The following is a 9,855-nucleotide window of genomic DNA, read 5'->3' on the forward strand; positions in this document are numbered from 1 at the left end:
CGAGTTTCCATCTTGCTCCTTGCAAGACACCTACCACAGTAAGATGAGAGATCATACTCATGTGTTTACAATTGTACTGTAATCCATTCCAAATCTGCCCAGAAAAGGAAACAAAAGAGACTATTTATATGGTGCCAGGAAACAAACCCGGGACTTTGTATGATAACCCCAGGCCCAATTTTTATTCTTTATTTGAGCCACTCCTCGATCAACCCTGAACTTTGAATGTGCTTGTACATCTCTAGCACACTGAATAAAAGAAAGGAGAAGGAATACCTCTCTGACAACATGATTCAGACCTGAGTGAACCAGCTCTTCTCTCCTCATTCTCTGGTTGGCATTTCAGTCAGCACTGGTTGTTGGTCAGGGGTTCCTTCTAGAAGGTCCTGCTGGTACCTTACCCCCTGAGGAAAACAACACCAGAAGGCTCTCTGGTTTACAATTCTAAGATGTTCTCTAAGTTTAACTGAAAACTCTTAAAAGTCTCCCAGATGCTTTGGAATCTATTTCTGAGGGAGAGAAAAATAAGCAGTATGACAGGAAATCAGGAAGAAACTTTTCTGAGTTTCCACAGATCATTCAATGAAGCTACTGTCCAGGAGCTGAGTCACAACCCTGACAGTTATTTAATCTCACTTAGCACCATCTGACATCCTTAGAAAGAGGAGAGTGAATGCCCCAAGAAAGCCACTTAACTGTGGACTTCAAATTGTGTTTCTGTGTTTGTATACATTCTCATAGTTAGTACTGATGAGTGACTTCGTAGGCATTTTCAACATAATCCTTTGTATACTATGAACAAGCCCTTAGTCATTGATACTGAGCACAATAGCAGCTGCAATGGAGGTGGGACTTGGAAGCCTTTTGTGAAAGAGGAATCATGCTATAATTTGTCAGCTGCACGTGATCAAGTTATACAAAGATGCAAGCACCTTCTGGCTTGTCTGTATATTCCCTTATTAAGTGACTTTGAAAAATGAACACACCCATGTTGTTATTCCTCTAGTTTAGGTAATAATATCCCTCCTTTGCAAAGTTAAATACTCAAGTATGAACTTGTAGGGGTCAAGAAAACCTAGCCCCTTTGTACACAGGCAGGTGAAGTGAAGGCACCAATCTCTGCATGTTGGACTCTATTCCCTGATAACAGGTGTGGTCCACCTCCTCTGGTGGATAATTAACTGGAAAAAATCCATAATCTAAGGTGACATCCTTCACTCCATCGAAGGAAATGTCAGATACATCGATGAAGTGGATTAACCCTGGATGAAAACAAATTCTCAATGCCTAGGTCCTTGTTCTTAAGTGGTACCTAGGTCAAATAAACTCTGATAGGAAGAGTCAGCATCTGCTTAGACAATGCTCATAGTCTGAGCAACTCTCTCACATGGTGGGAGGGGAATAATCTCATGTAGATCTACTTTATTGGAGGAGGAAAGGAAGAGAGTTTTCAGAGAAGTATAGATGTACCAAGTCAATAAATTTCAGGGACCAAGGTCATAGGAAGACACCCAAATAGAGTACCATGAGCACAGAAAAATTTATTTAAAAAAATAGACATTTGACCATGTGATGAGAAGGGTCTGGTGACTCCCACTCCTGGAACCCAGTGTCAGGGCTCTCCAACAAGAGAATAAGCACAGGAGAAACTCTCATGGAAAGGAGAATAAAAGTGATAGGAAGGTGCTTTCACTGGGAGGAGTGGGAGGAGTGTGTTTGGGGAGAGTTTGTGGGAAGGCCTCTGGGTCAGAGTGTAATTACAGGGATCTTTGGTCTCTGAGCTTCTCCCCCAACTCTGTCCTGGTGAGAATGGGCTGTATATCTGGTCCCTCCCATCTCTGTGGAAGGAATGGGGGCAGGAAAAGCCTAGGGTTCCTGTGCTGACCCACATGTGAGCCAGCTATGGGCAAGCCAAAACTGCATTCAACCGCAGAGAAGGTTTCTCTTATCACCTCAGTGACACACGTGAAACCTCACAAGAAACTGTCCTCTAACAGGATGCGGCATCATCTAAGGTCCTTTCCCATGTCTACACTCGACCGGACCTGCCAATATACGCAGATATCTTCGCCCACCCTGTCCAACCCTTGACGTCTCATCACCCAATCTGGTCCCCTATGCTTACACTGAACTTCTCTGTTCCAGTCTTTTGGAAACAGAGTTGGCAGTCAGCTGAGGTAAAGAACAAACACCTCATCACAGACCCCTGCAAGCGTCAACCCGGCTTTGACCTAGCACGTTATGATTGGGCCCTCCTCAATCGCTATCGAACAGGCCATGGCCGGTGCGCCGCTATGTTCCATCGCTGGGGAGCCAGAGACGACCCGAACTGCTCCTGCGGCTACAGACAGACTATGACCCACATAGTCAACGACTGCCACCTCTCCAGATTCAAAGGAGGTCTCGAAACTTTACATCAGGCTCAACCTGACGCTGTTGACTTGCTACAGAAGAAGGGAAAATGCTAGAAGAACTATATGAATGGGCAACGTCAGCCAGGGTGAAGACACATACTTAAGGAGAAAGGCACCAGCAAACAACGCCCATCTCTCACACAAGCAGTGCTGGCACAGAAGCCAAGACCTGGCACATCCAAGTTCAGTGTCACAAAGAAAGCCCAGGGCTCTTCCTGCTGAGCCACTGCCCAGAAACAAGGACAACCCCACCCAAACCCCTTTTCAGCCTTCAAACTGCCCTGGGGATGTCAGTTGTTTTTTCTCACACCCTCCAGTTTCATGCTGTGCTGCCTCTGCATCTGCTGCCAGCAACTCTCAAAGATAGTTCTCGCCCAACTGCCCAAATCCACCTCAGTCCTTAACCATCCAGCTTAGTGTTCCTGCCACCAAAAAGGAACCTGCTGCCAGAAGCCTTTCTCCTCAAGGACTAAGCTTTCTGCTTTCCACAACATCTGCCACTTGACCAAGTGGCTTCCTCCCCCAGCAGACTGAGGCCATGCCTTCCTGGGGTCACATCTGGGAAAACACCAGATACCGCAGGCTTCCAGCAGGTTCACTGACCTCACTGGTCTGGTCGGTCACAGGCGGAGTACTAGGGGAATGCATATCAAGTGCGTGAAGGAGCACCGCCACATCAGCAAACTGGACAGAGCCAGGTAGGCTCTCCCGGGCAGGAGAACCATGTCCGCCTACCTGTCTGCGGCCTCTTCTCTGGGCTCGCATCTCCCAACACTGTGCCGGCCTGGCTGCGGCTGCACTTCTGTCCCAGGCCCTGCTGGCGCAGTCACTCCGGGCTGTGGATGGAGGGAAAGGTTGTCACAGGGTGAGGATGAACAAGAGTTGTGTGTGTGACCCACAGGAAGGGCATTGGGGACTCTGCTCTGGGCCCAAGGAGCAGGCCAGGGGTGAGGGCTTTTGTCCTCCATCACTCTCACTAGCAGAAGGGCCCAGCTCCACCCAGCGCCCTGCATTTTATCAAGTGAGTTTTTCCTGCATAGTAGGAATATTGATATTTTAGTGCAAAGTCTACAGGATTTTTTCTAAAGGGATTTATTTCAGGAAGCTTAGGAGCCTTGAACCTACTGGAAGCCAGGAAGCACAAGGTGATGTCAGGAGCTGCAGGCCGGTCCTGTGCAAAAGGTGAAGGTCTGGCCTCAGCTGGGGACTGTTAAGGACCCTGAAGTTGGCCACAGAGGCTGAGGTCGGCCTCGCAGTCACCACAGTCATCGGTGGGGAATGTCCAGATTTTAGCCCGTGCACTGCTTATAGTTTGTGCTTATAATCTGGCTGTGATGCATGTGTAAGTGGGCCACAACACAGGACAGAAAGACTGAAAATATAGGGGGCTGTGCAGTCATGCAGCAGGTTAAACCCATATGGCACGAAGCTCAAGGATCCTGCTGCAGGGATCCCGGTTCGAGCCCCTGGCTCCCCACCTGCAGGGGAGTCGCATCACAGGCAGTTAAGCAGGTCTCCAGGCTTCTGTCTTTCTTTCCCCCTCTCTGTCTTCCCCTACTCTCTCGATGTCACTGCCCTATCCAACAACAACAATGACAGCGCTGCCAACAATTATAACAATGATAAACAACAAGGGCAACAAAATTGAAATTCTACTTTCAGAATTCTACTTTCTTTTTTCCTCTTTCTTTCTAAGATATTTTATTTATTTTAATGAGAGAGATGCAGAATGATATACACATATAGAACAGAGCACTATTCAGCTCTGTCTGATGATGGTGCTGGGGATTAAGCCTAAGACCTCAGAGTTTCTGGCATGAAAGTATTTTGCAGAAAGTATTTTACTGTCACCCCAGTTTTCTTTTTTTTAAAAAGAGATTTCTTTTTATTTTTGGCTAGGGATGTGATTCAGTGGGTAGAGAGCTGACTCTCAAGCATGGGGTCCTGCCTGAGTTTGATCTCAAGCATCACAAAGGCTACAGTGATGCTTTGCTGTATCTCTCTCTCTCTCTCATTCTCTCTCTCTCTCTCTCTCTCTCTCACACACACACACACACAAGCATTTACAGAATTAAATTCTCTTGTCAGCTTACAACCCAGGAAACATCTTACGCAAGGACCACTTTTAAATGTAAACAGAAGAGTCAGCAACCCTATTTTGCAGTCTCCCCAGGAAGGAGGGAGCCTACAGCAGTGGGCCCCTTCCCATAAACTGTCTCAAAGATATAAGAAATTGCCTCCTGTCTCAAAGACATAAGAATGGGCCCATTGCCTTTAGGTAAAGCTCATGAGCAAGCACAGATGACTAAGGACCTCCTTTTAGCCCCTAATTGAACCCCCCTTATTGTTTTGTTCTGTTGAATGTAAAAATTAATCCCCAATTAAGAAATTTAAAAAATGCCCCACCCTCTGTTTTGTCAGCAGAAGTGAGCTCAGGCCCAGTTCTTGCTTTTATACTTTTTAAACATTTATTTATTAATGAGAGGGATGGGGCAGAGGGAGCCAGAGCATCACTCTCTCACAAGCAGTGTTGGAGACCGAGCTTGGGATCTTGCGATTCAGAGCCTAGCACCTTACTTAGCCACTGTGCCACTTCCAGAGCCCCACAGTTCTTTTCTTCTTCTCCTTCTCCTCCTCTTGCTTTAAAGGCTTATTTGTACTTATTTTTAAGATTTCGTTTTAGGGTTTTGATTTCTTTTTTTTTTTTTTGACAGGACAAAGAAAATTGGGGAGGTAGGGCCGGGTCGAGGTGAGCGGGCTGGAGGCACCGGGGTGGGTCGTGAGGGCTGAGACTGCACTGGCCAGGCTGCTATGGGCGACTCAGGCTCAGGCTCCTGGGGCAGGGGCGCCTAGGCTGGGGGACCTGTCGTCGCGGCCCCGCGCTCGGCTGTGGGGCCAGGTGTGGTCAGGTGAAAAAAAAAAGAAAATTGGGGAGGTAGTGGGGAGACAGAGAAGGAGAGAGACAGAAGATACCTGCACACCTACTTCAATGCTCATGCAACTTCCCCTCTGCAGGTGGGGACTGGGGGCTTGAACCTGGGTCCTTGTGAATTGTAACATGTGCTCCACCACCTGGACTTTAAAAATAATTACTCAGTTATTTAACAGATTTAAGGATCAAACTCTGGACTTTACCCAGGCAAGTCCTGTGCTCTATCACTGAGCCACCTCCTTTTCTTGAGGACCAGTTCTTGCATGTACACACTTCTCTCTTGCTCTATCTTTAAATACCTTTGAATCAAGTCTTCCTCCTCTGTTTAGTTTTCCAGGAGAGGGTTTTATCTCTTTTCCTCCCCAATACGTCCCATACTTTCAGATTGGGTGCTTGGTAACTCTGACCAGTTTTGCACCTGGGTGTCATGGGTAAAGGCTTCCTGGCTTTCTGCAGGTGTGGAGGCTAGGAGTTCATTTTTACCTCCTCTGTTCTGACAAAATTTCCCTGCTGTTTGAAAGGAGTTCCAAGGTGTGGGAAGCCTATAGGGGGAAAAAATGGCCTCCAGGACTGTTGGATTCATGGTGCAGGCACTGAGCCCAGCAATAACCCTGGAGGAGGGGAAAAAATGTCTTCTCTCTAAAAGAAAGGCAAGGAAACTAGGCTCTGATATATTTTTTTTTCTGATATTTTTTTAATTGTCAAACAATTAAAAAAGTGCTAAGTGCCCTCCAGCGGCAGCTCCTCTCTTACCACTGGGGGAAAAAATTCCTAAACTGAACAACCTTAGCCTTGGCCAACAGCCAAATAGCCAACAGGTAATGTGCAAGGTAAAAGGAAATGCATGAATTTGATGTGTTACTCTGTGTTTTTGCCTTTCCTGGTGCAGTTCTTTTTTATTCTCCTTAGAGAATCATTTCCTCCATTCCATAAATATACCAGTGTTTGTAACCATGTTTCCATTTTATAAATAAATATATTAAAATAATAATAAAAATAAATTACAATCAATCTGTTTAAAAAAAAACACTGAAAAACGAGTCTAACACGTCAAGAAAATAATTCACCAAGTACAAGTGGGATTCATCCCTCAGAAACAGGAATGGAACAATATCTGAAAGTCAATAAATAAAATCTATCATACCAGAAAGAGAGAGACAGAGAGAGAAGAGAGAAGGAAAAGAAAAAAATCACACTGTCATATCAACTAATGGTGAAAAATAATTTGACATGATCCATTAGCCATTTATAATAAAGACACTCAAGAAATTGAGAAAAGAAGGACATTTACTCAACCTAGTAAACACCATTAAGACAAACCCACAGCTAACATCATTCTCAATGGGGAAAACCAAACAAGGATGTCCACTACCTCCACTGTTATTCACTACAGTCACTGAGGTCCTCAGCATTGCAACCAGACAAGAAAGAGATATCAAATATATGCAAATTAGAAAGAAAAATTAAACTAGCACTATTTGCTACTGACTGATAACATATCTGGAGAACCTCAAGGCTCTACGGACAAACTACTGAAGTATTTAATAAATTTCATAAAGTAACAGGATATAAAGTCAATACTCATAAGTCTGTGGCATTTCTGTATACAAAAAGTTAGAAGAGAGTAAAATAAAAGACTCAAGTACATTTAAAATCAAAACCAAAAACATAAAATACCTTGGGATGGTCTCACAAAGGAGGTTAAAAAAATAAACTACACAAACACAAAAAGGAAAACTATTGGGCACTGTTAAAAGAAATAGAGAATGTCTTTTCACACAAGAATTGAAGAACATTCCTCGTACCTGGATTGGAAGAATAAACAATATTAAATGGTCTTTCTACCAAAACTAATCTACAATTACAATGCAACCCCTATCAAGACTCAGTGGCATATTTCAAGAAAATTGAACAACTTGTCTAAAAGTTTTGTACGTAATCATATTTTTCTGAATGCACAGTAATATTCCCATATATATATAATATATAATATATCCCATAACTCCATACAGGCATTTATCCAAAGTACACTCAAATGTGAAGGGACAGAGACACTCTTATGTTCATAGCTGCATTATTCACAATAGTCAAAGAGTGGAAGCAGCCTAAATGCGATCATCAGAAGACTGGCTAAAGAAGTTATGGGATATATATTCAGTGGAATATTACTCGGCAATCAAAAAGATGCTATTGTGTGTTTCAGGACAAAATGGATAGAACTGGAAATGATTTTGTTTCTAGATATAAATAAAGGCATTAAAGACAACTCTCAGATGGTTTCACTCATGTGGAATATAGATAACTGAAACATATGAACTTGAAAAAACATAACAGAATCAAGCAAAGTGTAAGACTTGTGAGAGCTCTAGTGGTCATCTTTGGGTAGTGGAGTGGTTGGGATTCAGGACTCTGGTGCTGGGTGTGAGATGGCACTATACACTGGAATTTTACAATCTAATCAAAATTTAAAAACACAAGAATCAGATAAAAATGTAATAAAAAGTGAAGAAAGAGGACTGGAGATGTAGTCCATCAGGTAGGACAAGAACCTTGCCATGCACGTGGTCAGATTCAGGTTCTAGTACCATAGTGAGGTACCACAGCACCAGAGCAAGTTTCAGAGAGTGGTCTTTCTTTCTTTCTTTCTTTCTTTCTTTCTTTCTTTCTTTCTTTCTTTCTCTCTCTCTTTCTTTCTTTCCTTTCTCTTTCTTTATTCCTTGCTTCCTTTCTCCCTCACTCCCTCTCTCTACCTCTCTCTTCCCTATCTCTCTATTGTTATTGCTATTGTCGATGTTGGTAAAGTCAGAGAGAGATCCAGAGAAGAGGGGGAGACAGAGATGGAAGAGAAAGAAAGACACCTGTAGACCTAATTCACCACCTGTCAAGTGAACCCCCTGCAGGTGAGGAGCCAGGTGCTGGTACCTGGAGCCTTATGCCAGTCCTTGCGCTTCGTCCCTTGTGTACTTAACCCGCTGCGCCACCACCCAGGTCCCTCATTCTTCCTTTCTTTCATCTTTATATGTTGGATAGAAATAGCCAGAAATTGAAAGGGGGAGATACAGAAGGAGAGAGACAGAGAGACACCTGTAGCCTTGCTTCACCACTGGTGAAGCTTTTCCCCCACCCCTGCAGATGGGGCCTGGTGGCTTGACCCCGGGTCCTTGCACATTGTAACATATGAGCCACCATCTGACCCAGCAGTGGTGTTTCAGTCTATCACTATATGAATAGGCAATGTCAGCCAGATTGACGAGACACTCTAGACACCTTAGGTCCTCCCCACCCTGCCAAACAAAAGGTGAGGAAGAGGAAACTAAAACTCTTGGAGCAGCAAAACTTCCTGAGATGGGGACGAAGAACGTTCCCATTCAAACCAGGTGGTATAGCAAGTTCTGGGAGTTGAGCTGATGAAAAGGACTGTTGAAGAGGTCAGGCAACAGCACCGAGGCCTCCACCAGGAGGAAACAGAGCACAGCAGGAACATGTAAGGAGGCTGAGCAGTCAGTCTTCAAGGCCTAGTTTATCAGATCAAAGCAGAAGGAAAACTCAGAAACTTCAAAGATGGTGTCCCAAAGAAGAAGCTGTTGAGTAAAACCCTTGAAGATCACCTGAAACTTAAATAAAAAAACAAAACAAAACAGGGCACTGAGTCTATTCTGCAACACAGCCTGTAGTGAACATGGACATCCACATTAAAAGAGGTGTGAACAGCAGAAGCAGCAATAGGCGGGTGAAAAAACTCGCCAGCCAGGGAAGAGACCAGGGGGTGCTCCGTGGATCTTTGGAGACAAGCAAGAGGACCGAGTTTAACTGAATTTGGAGTTGTTCCTACATGTGATTTGAAAGGGTCACCTGTCCCCTAGTTAATACACACTTGGGTACATTAAGCATGAGTGTGACAGACACTCTTCCAAGACTTCATGCAAAGTCTCCGTACAGGTCCAGAGGTATGGTGTTCACATGAATCTTCACTGAGACTGGCAGCCCAGCTGGTGAGTGAGTCAACCCTGGGGCCTTTTTGGAAGTTATTTATCGCTCCTCATTATCATTATCCTTCACCCTTGGTTTTAATCAAGTATCAAAGAAACTAGATTCATTAACACTAGAATGTGTACAATGAGAGGAAATGCTATGTAACTAAAAAGACTACTAATCACATTCTAGAAACAATTTTATTTTTCATTATCTACTGCAATTCACGTCTAGACCATCCCCCAACAGCACTGTTGTTTTTTCTGATGTCTGCACATATATATGCCTTCTATATAGTGTCTACAAGGATATGTGGGCTGACTTGTTACTGTTTACCTGTTTGCTTTAGATTTAAAGATTCTTTTAACTTCTTTATCTCAACATCATTTTTTTTTTTAGTTTTGTTGTTGTTGTTATTATTGTTTGTTTTTTTCATCACCAGGGTTATTGCTGGGGATTGGTGCCTGCACAAGGAATCCAAGATACTTTAAATATTAATTTGCTTTTGTTGCTTAAGATGGAGTCTAATAAATTTCC

The sequence above is a fragment of the Erinaceus europaeus genome, chromosome 2 (assembly GCF_950295315.1).
Source record: "Erinaceus europaeus chromosome 2, mEriEur2.1, whole genome shotgun sequence".
NCBI classification, from domain to species: Eukaryota; Metazoa; Chordata; class Mammalia; order Eulipotyphla; family Erinaceidae; genus Erinaceus; species Erinaceus europaeus.